The sequence below is a fragment of the Eubalaena glacialis genome, chromosome 4 (genome assembly GCF_028564815.1).
Source record: "Eubalaena glacialis isolate mEubGla1 chromosome 4, mEubGla1.1.hap2.+ XY, whole genome shotgun sequence".
NCBI classification, from domain to species: Eukaryota; Metazoa; Chordata; class Mammalia; order Artiodactyla; family Balaenidae; genus Eubalaena; species Eubalaena glacialis.
Genome location: NC_083719.1, coordinates 94,450,822 through 94,474,915, shown reverse-complemented (window position 1 = coordinate 94,474,915; position 24,094 = coordinate 94,450,822).

The window sequence follows — 24,094 nt, the reverse complement described above, 5'->3', positions numbered from 1 at the left end:
TTTTCCTTCTTTTTTAAGGCCAAATAATATTTTATTGTATACATATACTACAATTTCTTTGCCTTTTCATCAATTGTTAGACATTTAAGTTGTTACCATACCTTGGCTATTTTGAATAATACTGCAATAAACATGGGAGTATATGGGAATAGTATAACTATTCTTCCAGATGGTTATTTAATTTCCTTTGGATATACGTGCATAAATGGGGTTGCTGAATCATATGGTAGTTACAGTTTTAATTTTTGAGGACCCTCCTCTTTGTTTTCCACAGTGGTTATACCAATTTATATTCCCACCAACAGTGTACTAGGGTTCCTTTTTCTCCATTACCCCATCAACATTTGTCTTTTTAATAATAGGCATCCTGACTGATGTACGTTTTGATTTGTACTTTCCTGATGCTTAGTGATGTTAAACATATTTTCACATACCTATTAGTCAACTGTAAGTCTTCTTTGGAAAAATATCTATTCAGGTATTTTGTCATATTGGGTTATTTGTATTTTTTTAATTACTGAGTTGAGTTCCTTATATAATTGGATGTTAACCCTTTATTACATAGTTTACTAATATTTTCTCCCATCTGTAGATTGCATTTTCATTCTGTTGTTTCCTTTGCTGTGCACAAACTTTTTAGTTGGATGTATTCCCACTTGTTTATTTTTGCTTTTGCTGCTTGTGCTTTTGGCGCCAAATCCAAAAAGTCAGCACCAAGGCCACTATCAAGGGGTTACCTCCTATGTTTTCTTCTAGTAGTTTTGTGGTTTAAGGTCTTATGTTATATTCCTCAATCTATTTTGAACTGATTTTTGTGTATGGTGTGAGATAGGGGTCCAATTTCATTCTTCTGCATACGACTGCACAATTTTCCCAGCATCATTTATTGAAGAAACTTTCTTTTCCTCATTGTGTATTCTTGACACCTTTGTTATAAATTAATTGACTGTATATGCATGGGTTTATCTTTGGGCTCTCTCTTCTGTTTCATTGATCTATGTGTCTGCTTTTATTCCAATACCATATTGATTTGATTACTATAGTTTTGTAATATAGTTTGAAATTAGGAAGCATGATGCCCCCAACTTTGCTCTTCTTGCTCAAGATTCGTTAAGCTATTCAGGGTCTTTTGTGATTCCATAAGAGTGTTAGGATTGTTTTCTCTATTTATGTGAAAAAAGCCATTGGAAATTTGATAAAGATTGCATTGAATCTGTAGATCACTTTGGGTATTGTGAACAAGTCTGCAATATTAATTATTCCAGTTCATGAATGCAAAATATCTTTCCATTTATTTGTGTTTCCTTTAATTTCTTTCATCATAGGTTTTATAGGTTTCAGTGTACAAATCTTTCACCTCCTTGGTTAAATTTATTCCTAAGTATTTTCTTTTTTAATGCTATTATAAATGGCTTTTCCTAATTTATTTTTCAGATAGTTGGTTGCTAGTGTATAGAAATGCAACTGATTTTTGCATGTTGACTTTGTTCCTGCAACTTTACTGAGTTCATCTATCAGTTCTAACAGCTTTTTGGTAGAGAATTTAGGTTTTAAATATATCTATATCTATAATCATGTCATCTGCAAACAGAAAATTTTAGTTCTTCCTTTTTGTTTTGGATGCATGACTTTTCTTTTTCTTGCTTAATTGCTTTGGATAGGACTTCCAGTACTATGTTGAAAAAAAGTGGCAAGAGAGGGCATTTTGGTCTTTTTCCTGATCTTAGAGGGAAATATTTTAACTTTTCAATATTGAGTATGATGTTAGCTGTGTGCTTGTCATATATGGCTTTTATTATGTTGAGGTATGGCCCTTCTATACCCAATTTGTTGAGAGTTTTTTAATCATGAAATGTCAAATTTTGTTAAATACTTTATCTGCATTTATTGAGATAATTGTACTATTTTTATCCTTCATTTTGTTAATGTGATGTATCATAATTACCGATTTGTGTATGTTGAACCATCCTTGCATCCAAGGGATACATCCCACTTGATCATGGTATATGATCCTTATAATGTGCTGTTGAATTGGGTTCAGTAATATTTTGTTAAGAATTTTTGTTTCTTGGTTCATGAGGAATATTGGCCTGCAAATTTCTTTTCTTGTAGCATCCTTTCTGGTTTTTGTATCAGGGTAATGCTGGCCTCCTAAAATGAGTTTGGGAGTGTGCCCTCCTCTTCTGTTTTTTGGAAGAGTTTGAGAAGGATTGGAGTTCATTCGTCTTTAAATGTTTGGTAGAAATCATTAGTGAAAACGTCTGGTCCTGGACTTTGCTTAGTTGGGAGGTTTTGGATTACTGATTCAATCTCTTTACTCATTATTGATCAGATTTTCTATTTCTTTATGATGCTTTTTTCATAGGTTGCATGTTCCTAGGAATTTATCCATTTCTTCTGGATTTTTAAATGGTCCCATTTTTCTCTGAGTCTCTGAACAAAGATAATTCATAGAAATAATATTCCCCAGGCACAGACTGTTTCATTTTCTTCATTATCCTTTGGGATTATAATAATTTCAGAGAGTTTTTTTCTGCCTCCACCTAAGAAATTGTTAATGTATGGTGACATCACCTATATAGTATACTCTAATCTACAGACCATAGGTGATCTCAATGGTCTAAAACTCAATAAAATAGTGAAAGAAATTCTAAAACGTTTTTAGGTCTCACAGTTAGAGCAAGGGTAGTGGAAAGAGAGAGACAAAAAGAAGACATGCTGAGTGAATGGGAAGAATGTAATTTCTCATCAATCCTACTTTCTTCATGCCTTGTTCCCAATAGGAATATTAGTATTTAGAGGGGGAGCAAGGGAGCAGGAACCAGTACAGGGACCTGAGCAGGAATGGCCAGTGAGGTAGGACAAGAGCCAGAAGAGTGTGGCCTCAGGGATACTCAGAGAAGATGGTTCACTCACTAAAGTGTGAGAAATAGTCAGAGACTATTGAGGTTTGAGTGAATGAAGGATGGAAATGATCACTGGATTTGGTGACATTGAGGCAACTGGTGACCTTGTGGTCTCAGGGGCATGGTGGAGAATTGGAAGCATGTTTGGAAGGGATTGAAAAGAGAATGTGGGAGGAGGAGGAGACCACATCTCAGGCAGTTCTTTGGAGATGCTTCACTGCAGATTAGAGCAGAGAGCAGCTACAGCAGCCAGAAGCAGTTTGCCCTGCCCCCTAGCCCCTAGTTACTATGCTCTGATAGGGATCATATCAGCAACAGTCCCAGAAACTAGATTAGTGTCACTTTCTCCTATGGGATGGAACAAATGGGAAGAGGAGGAGAGAAGGTTTGGAAGATTTTCTAATTCTACTCACTCCTGAAGATTATAGGAAATTTTAACTTATGTGATTAAATCCTACCCCCAATGAAATCTAGTATTTTTAACTCTCCTGCAGATAACTAGCCCCTTTCTAATAATGTAGTCACAGCAAAGAAAATCATGACAGAGGTTCTTATTTTAATGCTTAGCTTTAGTAAATTTTTTTCAATTAAAAAAATTTAAATTTTTTAAATTAAAAAACATTTAAAAAATTTTGAAGAAAAGCAGGCTTTTTTTCCCTGTAAAGAAACAATATCTAGTGGAACAAACATCATCATACTTTAGGCTTGTGGGATAATTTGTCATTTTCATTATTATTCATTAGCAGTTGGGTGACAAAACCCTCCCCTTGTAAGAAAAGAACATTTCAGGACAAAACAGCAGAATCATTTGCATTTTCTTCAATGTCTGCCTTAAAAACATAATTTTTTTCTTATTTTTCTGATAGTGACGGGATTCAAGCCAAATTTATTTTTAGTCAGGTTTGATGTCCTCTTTTAAGATATTGCTTGAAACCTTTTTGAGTATTTATTTTCTACCTCAAAGATGAGAGGATTTTTAAGAAGCCTTTTGCCTTCTTTGAGAGCTGGACAATTGTGTATATGATGCCAGATGATCCAAGGGGAGGTTACAGAAAGGCAGGAGCAGGGGACACACCTAGAAGGTTTCCAATCACCCTTTAAGCAGGTAGTCTATAAGTCATGGAGGAGAAAGTCATCTACCTTTACTTTGAAGAATAGAACAGTGTTATATTTTAATTGTAAATTTCAGTGTTACATAACATTGTGGGCAAAAAATATTTCCCTTTGGCTAAATAAATAACTCCTTATAATTTTCAAATTTTATTTCAAGGAAAATGGTGGGCAGAATCTCCTGTATTGGCTTTTTGTAGCTATAATATTGTTGACAATGTTTATCTTGGATTTTGATGTAATCCCCACATCACTTATTTCAAATCTGATGTGATTTGTATGGAAAGATAGCAGTTTCTTTCTTGATTAAATTCTGTGTTTGCCTTCAGTGATAATCATTTTGTTCATGTCCATTACTTTTATCAACATATCCTAGGTATTTAAAATTTTTTTTAAGATTCTAAGTGGTAAATATTACTGTGATTTGATAATACATTTCTCTTAAATCCAGTCTTTAAAATATTTAAAATATATTTGTAAATAAGTATCTAAATCTGGATTGATTAATCTAAGGAAGTGGTGAATAAAATTGTATAGAGACCAATTTATAAAGTTAAAAAATTATTTTCATTAAACATTTTTTTAAAAAATCAGGAAATGAACTATCTCCAAGTGTTCTAAATAAGTTTTTTTAATTTGCTACTGAAGAGTTTTTTTCTTCCTGGCTAAATTTTAAAAACTTATAACCATGAGCCAGTGCAGTATCTTGTTTTGATATTCTGCTCTTAAACACATTTTGTTATTGAGTGAGATATTTTTGAAAGCTGGCTCCTCTTGTTTTCTCTTGACTGACTTTTAAGTTGCTTAATTGCAATATGTGTTTTGTCTCACAGTGATTCTCAATAGTATGCTCCCTGAAGAGAGAGAGAATTTTTCTTTGCAAAGAGAAAAACTTCAAAAATTCATTTGGAAACTTTCAAATATACATGAAATAGAAAAGAACAATGAATATCTTTTTGCCTGTCACTCAATTTCATCATTTATCAAGATTTTGCCCCATTTGCAATATTTACCCTTTATTTTCCTTTGCTGGAGTATTTAAAAAACAAACATGTTGTTTCACTCCTACATACACCAGTATCCTTCTCTAAAAATTATGGACCATAATCTAACCACAATCTTATTATCATAACTATCATAATTCCTTGATAACTTCTGATAACTATTCTACAATCAAATTTCTTCAGTTCTCACTGAAGGTCATTTTACAGTTGGTTTGGTTGAGTCAGGACCCAAATAAAGTACACATTAATATTTAGTTGATCTTTTTCTTGAATCTCTTTTGATCCGGAGTAGTCCTCTTCCTCCTGCCTTTTTATCTTCTGCAGGTGACATGTGTCAGAAACTGAGTTCATTCTTTAGAATGTTTTCTTTTTGGATTTGTCTGTTAGCTTCTTTGTGATGATGTTTAACTTGCTCTTCTATTCCTCTCTTGCCAGTAAATGAGACATGTCTACAGGCTTGATTTTATTCCGGTTCATTTGTTTCCACAAGAACACTTCATAACTAGGGCTATGTGCTTTGTGTTGTGTCCCATTGTGAGACACACACAGTCTCTGGTTTTCTCACTTCTAAGGATGCTAAGATTGATCATTGGTTCATGTGGTAACACCTAGTCCCTCCATTGTCATGTTCCCCATTCTTTTATCTAATGCCTCTGTCCACTGGTGACTGTTGCAAGGGATTGCACAATGGTGCTTTTCTAGTTCTGTTTTTGCTTTCATGCCAATTACCTTCAATTCTTCAGGAAAGAATAACTTTTCTCTTGTTAAACATACTATACGGTTCCCCTAACATTTAAGTTCTTCCAGGAAAGGTGGAATAAACGTTTAATTCTTTAATTGCCAATAATTGCTCCTTCAGCCCTCAGAACTGTTTGCTGCTAACAATTTCCCTGCAGAACCCACAGCTGGCTGTCAGGCAAAGTAAGTAACCAATCTCTCTTTGGCTGCTAGACCTGGCCTGTGAGCCCTTGATTAGAACATAGCATTGGGGTTCCTGATCCTAGCAGATTGAGCCCAGCCCTCTCTGAAAAGGTTTCTGAAATTATGCCCCAAGTCAGATTGCAAAACTGAAGGGGTTTGAAGATTGCTGAGCCAGTGATGTAGGGTTCGTTTTCAAGGTTTCTGATGAACATGCTATGTTAAGTGTTAAAGTCTGTGTCACATCCCTTCACAGTACTTACACAGCTTGAAACCACAGATGTACTTATCATTTGATTGATATTCTTTCCCACTAGACTGTAATGTCAGAGGACAGACCAGGTGTGTTTGGCCACCCAGTATAAGAAGCTAGAGCTTTTCTGGTTTTAAGAGATAGAAGTTCAGCTCAAACTACAATTGCCCCTTGAACAAAATGGGGGTTAGGTGTGCCAACCCTCCACGTAGTCGCAAATCCATGTATAAATTTGTATTCATTCCTGAAAAAAAATCTGCTTGGAAGTGGACCGGTGCAGCTCAAACCTGTGTTGCTAAAGGGTTGATTTAGTGTGTAACATGAGGAGAAATTATTTGAAAAGCTATGAGGGTAGCTCACTGGGCTGAAGGACAAGTTATAGAATGTTCAGCTGCTCTTGGAATTTCAAGCAGTTCAGTCGGACTTGAATATCTTCAACACTCTCTGTCTCTTTTCTTTTTACCTGTGATTGACAGCTTTGTTCTCTCAAACGCTTCCATGTGGTGGTGGCCATGGTAACAAGCTGCACAAGGCATTGTGTCCTTTTAACATCAGGGCTCTTGATTGATCTATCCGGAGACATGCTCATCTCTAGACCAGTTACTTCCTCCAGGGGAAGTGGGTGCTCTGATTGGCCTACTTTGGGTCAAGTGTCCAGCTCTGTATTCATGAGGGGGGAGAACAGTGACAGTTTCCATCATTCCAGATGATCAGAGTAGAAATGAAGCAGTTCCCCATAGAAACAGGGGGGGTGCTCTTAAGCAAAGAATGGAAGATGTGTACTGTGTAGGCAAAAATAGATGTTACTATACATTTGTATCTCCAGCACCCAAAAAAGTATTATATACTGCATATAGCAAACTTTTGTGGAAGACTCAGTGGAATCAAGGAAGGCTGATAGCTTTCCTGTAATGCATTAGGTATGTAGAATCTATTTTGACACAACATATTCCATAAAATCGAGAAGATTTTTATTTGCTCTGTGGGTTATCTGATCCACAAAACATTTTACTTAAAATTGCTGCTTTAATTTTTCTTTAAAAAACATTTTGCTCTAGCCTTCACAGATTCTCAAAAGTAGTGTTGAACTCTCAAAGTTAATCCTTTATAATGACATAAATAATTTCTCTAGTACTAAAAATAGCGAGTCATCAGGACCTACAAATTTCAACATATCTTAGCATGTATTCAAGTGCTGGATCCTTTCATGTTGGTTATGGTACCTGCCACTATTCTGTGCTTCAACATGAGAGCTGATATACATGAAGACTAAGCCAAATAAAACTTTGTTTTCAAATTTGTTCATCAATGATTTTTAAAATTCCAACAAAGAGATATTTTTCATTTTTTTCTGGGACAGTGAAAGATCACAAAGTTTTCGTCATCATTGTTTTCTGATCCTGTGTATAACTCAGTGTCGACTGAGAATTATGACTCCCTGCTACCCACTGCTTCAACTTGACCTAAGTTTATCTAATGAGGAATCATGACCCTAAATTCATTCTTCATGTGTGGATTCATTCAGATCACTTAAAATCATAGGACTCTCTAGGAAGAAAACAGCACATATTATCAGTGGCAGAAAAGTATAACATTCTTCTTTCGTTTCCTAAGTTAATGAAATCGTTAAGCAACTGGATGCAATCCTTTTTTTTTTTCCTATTAGTAAATGTATCATAAAATATTTCATATAAAAGTTGGGGCCTGTTTGCCTTGAATAATTATTCAATTTTTAAATTGGACTCCTTACAATCACCATAAAAATATAAATTTGGAATTATGTAAAAAATTAAGTAAATACTCAAATGTATTTAACATTTCTTTCCCTTAACTCTTTTTGATATCTGTCATCAAAGGGAATTTCACATTTAAAAGGTAACGAAGTATTGAATTTATTGTCCCTCCTCTCTCCCATGATGGTAAATGTAAATCAAGTTGATGATGAAATCTGCAGTAATGTTGTTTTGATGGCTTTAGATGCAGGAGAATTTGGAAGCCAATATGCAGTTCATTTAACTTGTGCCCAAGCCATCTGTTTATCTGCATCACTCAGCCAGCCAGCTTGCTTCTTTGCTCCTAGAGTCTACAGAGCTGATTAACCTGGATGAAGATTCCTGGCAGCCTCAATTCACTTCCTGAATCTTCCACACCATCCAGAATTCCCTGGTGGAGCCTGGCAGGATATTTGGAAAGGCAAATAGGCTCTTTTGGCCTGAGATGTAGTGTAGATATAAATGTCAGGTGCTGAACCATTGCTGGGGAGAATGACTTCAGGGTTCAAGGCTTGTTAGAAATAAATTTTGAGTTACCAGTCAACTATAATATAGAATCACCAAGAAGGGGAATATTTTGGTCTTGATCATCTCATTTCTTTGTTTTATAGCAATAAGAATAGTGTAGTTCAACTAAGTTTAATGTGCCAAGAAATTATTTATCAAAGTCACTTGGAGGATAAGACAGGTGACTTTTTTTTTTCCTTCCATCCCAACCTATATTAGAAATGACCTGGCACTAGAAGTCTTGTTCCTTTGGATGGTGGAGGCTGTGCTTTTTAATATCCCCTGGGATATAATTGTATTAAGATCCATTATAGGGGATCAGCCAGGGCAGCAGTGATATTTGGCCTGAGTGACTTCGAATCTTCTCTAAGTGAACCACAGAGTATTTGGCCATTAATTTGTACCATGAATATGAGTCAGGGACCTGTCCTGCCTTTCTCCCTCATGAATGTGGTTTTAGTCATCTTGTCCATTTGACCTTTGGACTGTGCAACTGCCAGGAACTGTCCAGTTGTCCAAATCAGAAGCAAGGAGGAGTGTGAAAACTGATGATAGAATACAGGCCTGTAAATCAGAAAAGAAAAGTCCCTTATTGCCAACAGCCCTTAGGCAGCGGAAACTTCTCTTGCCGTGCTGTCATGCTGCTGCTGAGCATCCAATCACAGGGCACACCCACCCATCACTGGGTCATCAATCAGAATAATTCATGGCAGTTGTATGTTGCCTTGTGTACAGTCCCACAGCATTTAAAAAAAAAACTTTGGCTTAGGGTTTCTTCTTCAATGGCAAGTGTGGAGAAAATAGTTTTCTGATGAAATTACCAGTATAAAAAAGAAGGAAGACAAAAAAAGGCAGGTCTAAGAGTACTGTATATCAAGACAAGGGGGTGGTTTTATGATAAAAGCCCAATCACTTAGTGAGTATGAAGGCATCCCATCAGACATGATCAGGCCCCTCCCTCAGACTAAATTGTATACAGTTCATTGACATTCCTCGACACCACTGCCCTGGACTGAGCCTTCTCAAAATTTTGAAGTCAGTTGTATGTGTTTTCGGTGCCTCCCAGCTTCCCTTGTTTAGCCCCATGTCTGTCTTCATGATCCCTCTCATGGCTACCCAGAGCCCTCCCACCACAGTGCCCCTCAGAGCCTTGCTCCCTTGGATTGCTGTTTTTACTGCAGTGCGGCCATCCCTCAGTCCCCCCTCAGTCCTATGCTTTGTTCTAAAAGCACTGCTGAAACTGTGCAACTAAGTACCCAAGAACTGGTGAAGTGTTAGGGATAAAGGTCTACTGATCTATGTGCCTTTTACAGAGGACCCCAGGATGTCACTGGTATTGACTCTATGAAAGGGCACATAAATGGTGGGATATCCCGCTTTTCACCCTTCCTCAGTCCAAGATAATTAGCCCCAAATTTTGATGTTGAGGCTTGTTAACTATATTGCTTGCTCCTAAAAGTGTGGTCCACTGACCAGTGACATTGACATCACCTGGGAATTTCTTAGAAATGAAGAATCTCAAGCCTTATCCCAGACCTACTGAATCAGAATCTGCTTTTTAGCCAAGAGCCCCAGGTAATGATTTTTCATATTAGTATTTGAAAAAAAAATGGATCTATTCCATACCAGGTTTCAGTGAAAATAAGTGCTGTGTTGTGTCAGGCTTCTGATGAAAATAGAAAATAAGTATCCTGACATAGGTAAGGGTGAAAAGCTTGGTATGGAACAGTTGCTCTCAAAATTCCTTATGTGTAAGAGTCAGCTGGAAGGTTTATTAAAACATGGGTTACTAGGACCCACCCTCAGAGTTTCTGATTTAGGTCTAGGGGGAGCCTGAGAATTTGCATCAATAAAAAGTTCCCAGTTGATACCGACCCTGCTAGTCCAAGGATTACACTTTAAGAGCCAGTGACATATAGTGATGCATATAGTGATACAATGGAAACAATCTATGCTGGTTGAGGCCCTGGACAGGAGCTTTGTGGCAGGAACTCTGGTAGGTCCTTGTACATACATCAAGAACACTCCATTTAGAAGCTTTAGATCAGAGTTTTAGGGCAATCTTTACCATTGCCTGTCCTGGTGACCTTGTACAGGTCACACTGCCTCTCTTGACTTCAGCTTCTGTACCTGACAAAATAAAGAGCGGCTTAGATGCTCTATGTCATACCCACCATTTCTGAAATTCTATGCTATGTCATTTTTTTGGTGACTCCTTGAGACCTAAGTCAGAGAAGTAATTCTAAGTGGAGGATCTCAGACCCAGGAGATGGAAAGGAGCATGAACCATGATGAGAGTTAGTTGGGGATTATTTGAGACAATCAAAAATTATTTCTCTCAAAGTTGCCCAACATTGTGCCTGCAGGTGGACCCAGACACACATTTCCTAACAATTCATTACCCCTGGAATTCTTTCTTTACTGGGGAATTGGAAAAATTCAAAGTCTAACTTTTCAGCAGTATGAAATATCTTGGAACCAAAGGATAGAGAGGTCTCAATATATTTGGAACCCAATCTGATAGTTTCAATTTTTTGGATTTCTACCAAATGGGAAAAATATATTTCTCAGTAAATACACAGCTCTAGTTAACAAATTACTGCACTGTTTTCATAGATTAGGTGTTAATGTTTAGGAATAAGTACACTCAGGGATTTGGTCTTTCTGTAGGTATGTCTGGGAGTATTAAAATCTGAATCTGTGTTCTAATGAAATTTTACTTCTGTTGTGTAAGTAAATGCATCAGCTATCATGCGTGATGGTAGAGTCTGATCGTTGGTGTCAAGGCTCATACATGTTGAAGTACCTTCACCATGTCAACCTGAAATATATTACCAGTTCTCTTGTTAAGGAGATACACCTTCAGAGGAAGGAGACCTCAAGGGTCAGGTTAAACATCCAGAGTCAGAGCTGGGAGTAGAGATGGGCAGTGTTATATCAGAATATGCTGAGAAGCAAGCAGAGAGCTATGGATTTGTCATAAGGAAAGTTAAGAGTCACCATAGGTGAGGCCTCAAGCATAAGGAACAACAACGAGAAACAAAAAGAAAAAAATGTGGAGTCTGTGGTTGTTGAATAGTTTGTAGGAACATACTGACACTTGGGTTTCTGATAACTGCCTCTAGTATCTGTGCCTTGAATTCTCTTTCTTTTCTCCTTCTTTGCAGTGCAGTTTCATATGTGAAAGAATTTCTCTGGAGAGGGCTTTAAAAAAACTAACTAAAAATATCCTAGAACATGAGACGATCCTTCAAGTTTCCGAGGTTTATTTTATATTTTAAAACATAAATTAAAAAGCATCGAGGACCTGATCTAACCCAAGATAAGACATGAGTTCTGGCAGTTGCCACTTCTGAAGTGTGTAGGAAAGTAGGAGTGTGTAATCAAATAGAATAAGTAGCTAGGATGATCCCACATAGCTCCTGGGAGTTAACACTTTTGCCTTGCTTCTAGGCCCTCTTGCCAAAACCCTATTGCTTTACTTCTCTACTAAAATAGCAATCCTCTGTCCTACTTTTTTGTTATTAATATTTTTTTAATTTGTAGGAAATTTTCTCATTTCATGGCATCGTCTAAAAGCTTTATTTACCCTCGTTTTAGCTACTGTGTATCTAAGTGAATTATAGTGAAAGCTGCCTTATCTAATACCTGGCAATCCTGTGGAAATCAGCATTTTGAATATTAATCTTAAATAATGCTTTGGTCTATTAACACAAATTCTTTTGGAAAAAAGGGCTCAGACCGTGGTGGGGTTGGTGGTGTAAAGTTTAGAGGAAGCAGGATGTTTTATTCTGTCACAAAATGTCTACAGATAATGTTAGTGTCATTGGGTTTTTTGTTCATTTAATATTGAAAAATGAAAAGGTGACAGCCTGGTACAATATACATGGACTCTTAGGTGTCTATCTATATTTTTACTAATTGGACAAGCATGCCAAATACATAAAGATTTTATAAAAGTAATTCATGCATGTTTTGGAAAATTTGGAACAAGCAGAATATATAAAAATGTAGAAAAAGATTTAATCATGACCCCGCAACTCAGAGGGCACCATTCATTTGTTCAGTGTAAATCATTTATAATATATTAAAAACTTCTATAACCTGTTTTGCTGTTTCTTCATGGATTTGTTTAATCCTTGCTACAGTGAGGGTGTAATGATATGGCAGCAATCTTGCCCTGTTGATTATTTAAAAAGTAATAACTTTTCTTGACCCCATATTCAGGATTGCCATTGGTAACCTGTACCTCCTTCTTCAAGTGATCTCCTCTCTTGGCCCCCTGGACCTTATTCTCCCTTTCCATCCCCTCTTCTCTGTATTCTCCACTAACTTTTCATCCTCCACTTTGTGCTTCTTTTTTTTTTAAATTAATTAATTAATTAATTAGTTAGTTTTTGGCTGCATTGGGTCTTTGTTGCTGCACGCAGGCTTTTCTCTAGTTGCAGCGAGCGGGGGCTACTCTTCGTTGTGACGTGGGCTTCTCATTGTGGCGGCTTCTCTTCTTGCGGAGCACGGGCTCTAGACACCTGGGCTTCAGTAGTTGTGGCATGTGGGCTCAGTAGTTGTGGCTCATGGGCTCCAGAGCGCAGGCTCAGTAGTTGTGGTGCATGGGCTTAGCTGCTCCGCGGCATGTGGGATTTTCCCAGACCAGGGCTCGAACCCGTGTCCCCTGCATTGGCAGGCGGATTCTTAACCACTGCGCCACCAGGGAAGTCCCCACTTTGTGCTTCTTTTTTTTTTTCTTTTTTAAAAGACTGATTGATTGATTGCTATGTTGGGTCTTCGTTTCTGTGCTAGGGCTTTCTCTAGTTGCGTCAAGTGGGGGCCACTCTTCATCGCGGTGCGCGGGCCTCTCACTATAGCGGCCGCTCTTGTTGCGGAGCACAGGCTCCAGACGCGCAGGCTCAGTGGCTGTGGCTCACGGGCCTAGCCGCTCCGCGGCATGTGAGATCTTCCCAGACCAGGGCTCGAACCCGTGTCCCCTGCATTGGCAGGCAGACTCTCAACCACTACGCCACCAGGGAAGGCCACTTTGTGCTTCTTGATGACCGCTTTCCAGGCTCAGTTTTCAACCCTCTGCTTTCTGCATTCTTCACCTAGGTGATAACATCCTTTCTCCTGGCTTCAGCCATCACCTCTGCGGGCTGGGTTCTAAATTTGTGTATCCAGCCAAGACCCACTTGTGCATCTTTGCCACAGACACTTACCAGGCACCCTTTTGCATGCAGCCCTGGATCAGGCACTGGGTGTGGAGTGGCTAGGAGATAGGCAAAGTCCATTCTCTCAGAGTTGTATTCTAGAAGGAGTAGACAGACAATACACAAAGAAACAAATAAACCTATAATTTAGGATGGTGCCAAATGTTTGTGAAGATTGATAAAGCAGAGTGATCTGAGGAAGAGTGATGGGGGTAGCCAATATTATTTGATAACGTGGTCTTGAAAATCTCTCTAAAAAGGTGATGTTTGAGCTGACACTTCAAACAAGAAGAGGCTGACCATGTGAAAATTTTGGAGACACTCATTCAGATAAAAGAGAACAGGGCAAGTGTACAGGTCCTAAATGGAAAAGGCCTTCGTATGCTCAAAGAATCAAAAGATCAGTTACAGAGTTAAGAACAAAAATACTTAATTCCAATTGCAGTAATTTCTATGACAGAGAGGTATGGAATACTATGGGAACATCAACAGGGGGACCTCATCTTAATAATGTATTGTAAAACTTTTCCAATATCAGTATAGTATGTTATTTTATAGCAGTATTTTTAATGTTTACATCTGTATTCCATTTTATGATTATACCGCAATTTTTAACCAAGAGTCTTTTAAAAAATTGAATTCCACAGAATCATTTTTTTAATTACAGGAATTCCCAGTGTCTCAAAAGAAAATTATAACCACAAGGCAAGCATATATAGGAAAGCAGCATAAAGATGCTGGCAGCAAACCAATGTGGGTGGGAAATCACCAGCAAGGGGAACTCTGCTCCTCCTCTGGTAGTTCTGTAATTGTTTCAGGAGTGTTATTCCTGTTGCTAAACCATACTGTAAGTTTATTTTTTTAAATAAACTTATTTTAGAATAATTTTAGATTTATAGAAAAGTTGCAAAGATAGTACAGAGAGTTCCCATCTACCCTCACCCAGCTTTCCCTATTGTTAACATCTTATGTAGCCATGGTAGATTTGTCAAAACTCAGAAACTAACGTTTGTATGCTACTATTAACTAAACTCCAGACTTCATTAGGATTTCACTAGTGTTTCCACTAATACCCTTTTTCTATTCTAGGATCCAGTCCAGGAGACCACATTGTACTGAATAATCTCCTTAGTCTCTTTCCTTGTTTTTCACCATGTAGACAATTTTGGGAAGTACTGGTCAGATATTTTGTAAATGTTTCTCAGTTTGGGTTTGTTTGATTTTTTTTTTTCATGATTAGACAGGGATTATGGGTTTGGGGAAGAATACCACCGAAGTGAAGTGCCCTTCTTTTCATATCCTATTGAGAATACATGGTATCAACCTGCCTTATCACTGGCAACGTTAACCTTGATAGCCTAGCCAAGGTGGGGTTTACCAGGTTTTCCACTGTAAAGTTACCTTTCCTTCCTGTTTCCATTCTCTAGTCATCAGAAGCAGGTCACTAAGTCCATCACACACTGAGTGAAGGTTGCGAGGAGTAAAGGTGGGGTGCATAAGTAGAAGGGTTAGGAAGGGTGAGGTCTGTCTCCTTATCAGTGTTATCTGCATAAATATTTTAGACTTCTGCAGGAAAGATTTCTGTTTTTCCTTCTGTATTTACTAATCATATATTTATATTAGTGGGAACTTGTGCATATTTATTTTATACTTTGGCTTATAATCTATTACTATATTATTAATTTTTCTAGTCACAATGTTCCAGCTTTGGCCATTGGGAGATCTTTCAGATTGGCTCCTTCGGCCCTTTGATAATCCCTTATCCTTTTGTGTTTTGATAATCTCTCATCCTTTCTTACTGTTTGCTCCGTGTTCTTCTTGTATTTTCCCTGCCCCGTACCCAGAATCAGTCTTTTCTTTAAGGATCCCTAATTCCTTTTATAAGAAAATCATATTTAGAAACCAGGACCTGAGCAACCACCAGTCTTTTGATGATTTTCAATCTTAGTTTATAACATTGTTGCTCTAAACATCCCTTGAGGTAACTCTTTGCACATATCTGTGATTATTCCTTATTATAAATGTCTAGAGGTGGAATTGTTGGGTTAAAGGGAATATTAATATTTTAAGGCTTTCAAAATATTGTCAAGTTGTATTATAGAAAGATTTTATCCATTTATATGGCGATGAGTGGTATAGAAATTTCTAGTTTTGGGTTTTGAACACCCAACCTACTTTATTTCCCTATCAAGTGAGCTCATCTTCATTGACAATGCACTAGTCTAAGTCACACTCACCTCTCACCTGCATCACTGCAATGGACTTGTAACTAGTCTCCTCCTCTGCTCCCACTGTCTCCATCCTTTAGAGAAAAGTCAGAACAATGTTTTGAAAATACAAAAAAAAAAAAAAAAAAAAGAGACAATGTTGTGCTCTTGCTTTAAAACCTTCCACGAGTGTTCATTATACAAATAATAAAGCATAAAATCTTTGATGAGGACATAGGGCCATGGGTTTGTCTGGGTCCTGTTTACCTCTCTGGTGTCTGTCTGGCCCTTTGTCCCCCTTGCTCAATAAGTACGTTGGGAAAGCACTGGCCTTCTTTATGTTTGCCCAGTATGCCAACCTGTTTCCTGCTTCATGACTTTTACATAAATTCTCCCCACTGCCTAGAAATCTTTCCACCACCCCCTAAATAGTAAATTTCTAGTAATTCTTCAGGTCTCAATTTAAAATCTCAAGTTCTTGATTCCTAGTATAATTCTACCTGAAAATACTTTCATAGTTTCCTATACATTATACTTTCTTCAACGCTTGCTGCACCAGTTTACGTTCCCACCAACAGTGCACAAGCAGTCCCCTTCCTCTGCGTCCTTGCTAACGCTTGTTATTTGTTGATTTTTTGATAATAGCCATTCTGACAGGTGTGAAGTGGTACCTCATTGTGGTTTTGATTTGCATTTCCCTGATGATTAGTGATGTAGAGCATTTTTCATGTGCATGTTGACTATCTGTATGTTTTCTTTGAAAAAATGTCTATTCAGAACCTTTGCCCATTTTTTAATTGGGTTTTTTTTTTATGTTGAGTTGAATGAGTTCTTTGTACATTTTGTATGTTAACCCCTTATCAGATATATTGTTTGCAAATATCTTCTCCAATTCAGCAGGTATCCTTTCATTTTGTTGATAGCTTCCTTCATCACGCAAAAGCTTTTTAGTTTGATGTAGTCCCATTTGTTTATTTTTGCTTTTGTGTCCCTTGCCCAAAGAGACATATCCAAAAACATATTACAAAGACTGACATCAAAGAGCATACTGTGTATGTTTTCTTCTAGAAGTTTTATGGTTTCAGACCTTACATTTAAGTCTTTAATCCATTTTGAATTTATTTTTGTGCATGGCGTGAGAGTAGTCCAGTTTGATTCTTTTGCATGTAGCTGTCCAGTTTTCTAAACACCATTTGTTGAAGAAGCTCATTGTGTATTCCTCATTGTGTATTCTAGTAGTTTTTTTGATGTTGTCTTGAAGATTTTCTAATGTATAGTTATCATGTTATCTGCAAACAGTGACAGTTTTACTTCTTCCTTTCCAATTTGGATTCATTTTATCTCTTTTTCTTGTCTAATTGCTATGGCTAGGATTGCCAGTAATATGTTGAATAAAGTGGCAAGAGTGGACATCCTTGTCTTCTTCCTGATCTTAGAGGAAACGGTTTCAGTTTTTCACCATTGAGTATGATGTTAGCTGTGGGCTACCATATGTGACATTTACTATGTTGCAGTATGTTCCCTCTATACACACTTTGTTGAGAGTTTTTTTTTTTTTTATCATAAATGGATGTTAAATTTTGTCAAAAGCTGTTCTATATCTATTGAGATGACTGTCTGATTTTTAATCTTAAATTTGTTAATGTGGTGTATCACACTGATTGATTTGCAGATACTGCAACATCCTTTCATCCCTGGGATAAATCCCACTTGATCATAGTGTTATGATCCTTTTAATGTATTGTTGGGCTTGGTTTGCTAATATTTTATTTAGGACTTTTGCATCTATGTTCATCAACGATATTGGCCTGCAGTTTTCTTTTTTTGGGGTGATATTTTCATCTGGTTTTGGTATCAGTGTGATGCTGACCTCATAGAATGAGTTTGGAAACATTCTTTCTTCTGCAATTTTTTGGAATAGTTTGAAAAGGACAGGTGTTAACTCTTCTCTAAAAGTTTGGTAGAATTCACCTGTGCAGCCATCTGGTCCTGGACTTTTGTTTGTTTAGAGTATTTTTATTACTGATTCAATTTCATTACTGGTAATGAATTTGTTCATATTATCTATTTCTTCCTGATTAAGTCTTGGGAGATTGTACATTTCTAGGAATTTGTCTTTTTTGTCTATTTTGTCCATTTTACAGGCATATAATTGTTCATAGTAAACTCTTAGGATCCATTGTGTTTCTGTGGTGTCAGTTGTAACTTCTCCTTTTTCATTTCTGATTTTATTGATTTGAGCCTTCTCTCTTTTTTTCTTGATGAGTTTGGCTAAAGGTTTATCGATTTTATCTTTTCAAAGAACCAGTTCTTAGTTTCATTGGTTTTTATTTATTTATTTTTTGGGGTCTGTATTTCATTTATTCCTGCTCTGGTACTTATTATTGAATTGGCCAAAAAGTTTGTTCGGGTTTTTCCGTGCCATCTTACCCTGAACGAACTTTTGGCCAATGTAATATTTCTTTCCTTCTTCTAATTGGTTTTGTTTGTTCTTCTTTTTCTAGCTCCTTTAGGTGAAAAGTTAGGTTGTTTGTTTGAGATTTTTCTTGTTTCCTGAGGTAGGCTTTTATCATATAAACTTCCCTCTTAGAATTGCTTTCGTTGCATCCCATAGATTTTGGATCATTGTATTTTCATTTTCATTTGTCTCCAGGTATTTTTATTTCTTCTTTGATTTCTTCAGTGATTCATTGGTTGTTTAGTAGCATATTGTTTAGCCTCCATAAGTTTGTGCTTTTTGCAGTGTTTTCCTTGTGGTTGATTTCTACTCCTGCAGTGTTGTGTTCAGTAGATGCTTGATATGATTTCAATTTTCTTAAATTTATTGAGATTTGTTTTGTGGCCTAGCCTGTGATCTATCATGGAGAATGTTCTATGTGCACTTGAAAATACTGTGTATTCGGCTACTTTTGGATGGAATGTATCTATTAAGTTTGTCTGCTCTAATGTGTCATTTAAGGTCAGTGTTTCCTTACTGATTTTCTGTCTGGATGATCTGTCCATTGATGTAAGTGGGGTGTTAAAGTCCCCTACTATTATTGTATTACTGTCAATTTCTCTTTTTATGTCTATTAATATTTGCTTTATGTATTTAGGTGCTCTTATGTTGGGTGCCTATATATTTATAATTGTTATATCTTTTTCTTGGATTGATCCCTTGATCTTTATGTAAGATCCTTCTTTGTCTCCTGTACAGCCTGTTTTAAAATCTGTTTTGTCTGCTATAAGTATTGCAACCCCATCTTTCCTTTGATTTCCATTTGCATGGAATACCTTTATCTATCTTACTTTTAGTCTGTGTGTCTTTAGATCTAAAGTGAGTCTCTTGTAGGCAGCACATGTAAGGTTCTTGTATCCATTCAGTCACGCTGTCTTTTGATTGGAGCAGTAGGTCCATTTACATTTAAAGTAATTATTGCCAGGTAATTATTGCCATTTTGTTAATTGTGTTTGTGCTGTTTTTGTAGTTTTTTGTTCTCTTGTTCTCTTTCCTTGTGATTTGATGACTCTGTTTAGGGTTATGTTTGGATCCCCTTCTCTTTTTGTATGTGTATCTACTACAGATTTTTGATTTGTGGTTACCATGATGTTTATATATAGCAATCTATGTATAAAAGCATGAATATTTTAAGTTGCTGATCAATTAATTACAAATGCATTTTAAAAACCCTGAATTTGTACTCTCTTCCCCCACAATTACTGTTTTTGACATCATATTTTATATCATTTCATTTTGTGTCTCTGAACTACTTATTGTGGATATAGATGATTTTACTATTTTTATCTTTTAACCTTCCTACTAGCTTTATATATGGTTGATTTACTACCTTTACAGTATATTCACCTTTACCAATGTGATTCTTCCTTTTGTAATTTTCACGTTTCCAGTTGTGCCCTTTTCTTTTTTGTGTGAAGAAGTGTCTTTAACATTTCGTGTGAAGTTGGTTTGGTGGTGCTCAGGTGTATTAGCTTTTGCTTGTCTGTAAAACTTTAGATCTCTCCATCAAATCTGAACAAGAGCCTTGCTGGGTAGAGTATTCTTGGTTGTAGATTTTTCCCTTTCATTAATTAAAATTTATTGTGCTGCTCCTGTATGGCCTTCAGAGTTTCTGCTGAAAAGCCAGCTGATAGCCTTATGGGAGTTCCCTTCTATGTAACTTTTTGCTTTTCCCTTGCTGCTTTTAATAGTCTTTCTTTATTTTTAATTTTTACCATTTTAATTACAGTGTGTCTTGCTGTGGTCCTCTTTGGGTTGATCCTGTTTGGGACTGTGTACTTTCTGGACCTGGATGTCTACTTCCTTTCCCATGTTAGGGAAGTTTTTACCTATTATGTCTTCAAATATTTTCCTTACCCTTTATCTCTCTCTTCTCCTTCTGAGATGCCTATAATGTGAATGTTAGTACACTTGTTTTTTTCCAAGAGGTCTCTAACACGATCTTTAAAATTCTTTTTTCTTTTCTTCTGTTCAGCTTGGGTGATTTCCACTACTCTGTCTTCCAGCTCACCGATTTCTTCCTCTTTATCATCTAATCTACCTTTGATTCCTTCTAGTGTATTTTTTCATTACAGTTATTATATTCTTCATCTCTTTTTGGTTCTTCTTTATATTTTCTAACTCTGTTAAAAACTTCTAACTTCTCACTGTGTTATACCATCTTCTCCTGAGTTCTTTGAACATCTTTATGATCATTTCCTTGAATACTTTATCAGGTAGATTGCCTGTCTCCATTTCACTTAGTTCTTCTGAGGTTTTATCTTTTTCCTTCCTTTGGAATATGTTCCTCTGTCACCTCATTTTGCCTAATTTACATTTTTATTTCTGTGTATCTGGTAGGTTGGTTATGTTTCCCACATTTGGAGAAAGGGACCTTTTGTAGGAGCTCTCCTCTATATCCCTTTGGTCCCCCATTTGGCCACCAGAGCTATATGATTTAGAGGTGAACATTTGTGGGATGCACGAGTCTTCTGTTGTGGTAGGCTGACCACTGTGGGTGGTCTGGTAGACATGGCTGGCCCCATCTCATTGGTTGCCAGGCCTTGCCTTGTATGAAGGCTAATGACCACTGGTTGGTGGGGCTGGGTCATAAGGTTGATGGTTGTGGAGCCTGGGGAATCCTGGGGTTAGTACTGGCTCACTGGTGGGTGGAGCTGGGTTTTGGGATGGGTGGTTGTGGGGTTGGGGTTCCTGGATTAAGTGATGGCCTATGGGTGGGTGGATCAGTTCCTGACATGGCTGGCTGTGGGTTCCATGGTGTCCCAAAAGTGGTGCTGGCCCACTGATGAGTGGAGCTGGAATCTGGTGTGACTGGCTTAGGGGTACAAGGTGTCTTAGAGCTGGTGTTGGCCTCCTGGTGGGTGGGGCTGAGACCCAGGTGGTCCTGTGGCTAGTATTGGATCACTGGTGGGTGTAGCCAGGTCCCAGAGTCTCTGGCTCCATATCCCTGTGGGTCCTGGAGTTGGTATGTTGGCCTGCTAGTAGGTGGGGCAGGGAACTAGGGGGTTCTGGGGCTGGTGCCTTCCCAGTGTTGTGTGAGGCTGGTCCCATGGCTAGTGCCGGCCCACTGGTGTGTGGCCATGTGTCCTGGGGATGCTGCGGGCTTGTGGTGTCTTAAGGCAGCCTGGTGGCCAGTAGGTGGGGCTGTGTCCCTGCCCAGCTCATTGCTTGTCCTGAGGTGTCCCAGTTTTGGTGACAGGCTGGTGGATGGGGTTGGGTCTTGGTGCTGATAAGCTAGAGGAAAGGATTCCAAAATGATGCTTGCTAGCAACAGTGTAATTTTGGTAGAATGAGTTCCCCACAACGGCTACCACCAGTGTCTCTGTCCCCAGGGTGAGCTCCATTTGCCTCCTGCCTCTGGAGGCTCTACAAGATCAGCAGGTGGACCTGACCCAGGCTTCATTCAAATTATTGCTTCTTCTCCCTACCCCAGAGCATGAGAGATTTTTTTGTGTGCCCTCTAAGAGTGGAGTCTCTATTTCCCACAGCCTGTGGCTCTCCTAAAAGTAAGCCCCACTGGCCTTCAAAGACAAGTATTCTGGGGGCTCTTGTTTTGGGTGCAGGACCCCTGGCCTGAGGAGCCTGATGGGGAACTGAGATCACTTGCTCCTTGGGGATAACCTCGGCAAGTGCAATTATCCTCCCATTTGTGGATTGCCCACCTGAGTTATATGTCTTGACTGTACTGTGTTTCTACTCCTCCTACCCATCTCCCTGTGGTTATTTCTTTATATCTTTAGTTGTAGAAGATCTTGTTGCTAGATTCCAATCTTTCTCATCAATAGTGACTCTGTAAATCATTGTAATTTTGGTGTACCCATGCTGAGCTTAGGGCCAACTTGGCCTCTCCCCACTTCTAATTTTTCTTAAAACTTTGTTATACTTTGGATAAACGTATTTTCAAAAGTTACATTTTAGTAAAGCTTATAGTTACTTTTAATATTGAGCCTCTTAACAGAAAAGTGATTTAGTATAATCTTAATAGTTAAAGTGTAGGGAAAAAAGACTCAGTGATAAATTGATGTAAACCACATACTAATCAGTGTAATGTGGAAATGAAGAACCTTATAGATCAAGGTAAAAACGATTCTTGAAAAATTTAGAAAGGAGATACTAGCAAATTACTGGTGAGAAAACAGTAATTATGAAAATATGTGCTAGCAAAAATTCAGGTGAGGTGTGCTGATGTATTAATTATAAGTGATGAAATGGGGGAAATCCAGGTGTAAGGTAGGTATAAAAATAGAGTAGAAATTTAGAAAACAAGAAAGGCCAAATATAAAAATGTAGTTAAGGAAGTGACATTTCAAGGCAGTCAATGGGGAATTGAAGTAACCAATGGGCAGATAAGAAAGGTGCCTCCTTTTGATACATGCTATCTATAGGCCTAAATTGTAGAATTAAAACCATAGATAAACTCTGGAGATGTATCTTGTGAAAGATATTTAACTAGAAGCATAATGATTAGGGTAGGTAGAAAGACACATATAGTTCAATTCTGGTTTTGAAATTTGAAATTATATTCTATAATGAATATTGCTAATTAAAGGTTAACAGAATGCCATCTTAAATACCCTATGAATTTATATTCTTAAAATCATGTTCAAGTGAATCTTTTCAAGAAGGGTGTTTTCTGAGTCTTTGCTGATTTATTTTCAGTTATCATAGGGAAGCAGATATAATTGAGAAGAAACAACATATTCTCTGCATTTAGATAATATTACAGGAAATGTAGGTGGTTAGACCTTCATATTGTAACAGCTAAGTATTTACCCATTTATTTATTGTCATTTTATCCTAACTACAAACAAGATTCTTGGAGGAACAAGCTATGTCAAGAAACCCACAAAGAGACATGTATTATACTCTGAGACAACCAAGTAATTGTAACAGCTAAGTATTTACCCATTTATTTATTGTCATTTTATCCTAACTACAAACAAGATTCTTGGAGGAACAAGCTATGTCAAGAAACCCACAAAGAGACATGTATTATACTCTGAGACAACCAAGTAGCAGCAGCATCAACTGTTACTCAGGAGAAATCCATCCAAAATGAAAGTGTGATCGTCAGTATTTTACTTGCATGATTGGAAAGAAATGTGATTGAAAGTGAGTGTCTATATAATTTTATAATCCTTCTACATGTAATGCATCATTGTTGATTTCAGGGTGTTTTTGAAAACACTCAAATAGAATAATTTCTATTACGTTTAAGGACTTTAAACATACATAGTTTTTAGGAACAATGGCCAGAGAATTCTCAATGCTTCCCTTTTTGATAAAGAGCTTCATCTATCAAGCATGGTTTCTTTTAAATAAGAATGTTTTCCCAACACTGTTGCTGGCTCCTAGTGGGTGTGAAGAGGTATCTTGTGTGTTGCTTTGCAATTCCCTGGTGGTGAATGATGTTGAGAATCTTTTCATATGCTTATTGACCATTTGTATATCTTTGGAGAAATGTCCATTCAGATCACTTAAATTTGCATTATTTGTCTTTTTATTATTGATTTATGAGCATTCTTTGTATATCCTAGATACAAGTCAATCATCAGATAAATGATTTCCAAATATTTTTCCTATTCTATGGGTTTTCTTTTCACTTTCTTCATGGTATCCTTTGAAGTACAAAAATTTTGAGTATTGATGAAGCCCAGTATAAACTTTCTTACTGTTGCTTACGCTTTTGGTTTCATAATTAAGAAGGCTTTGGCTAATC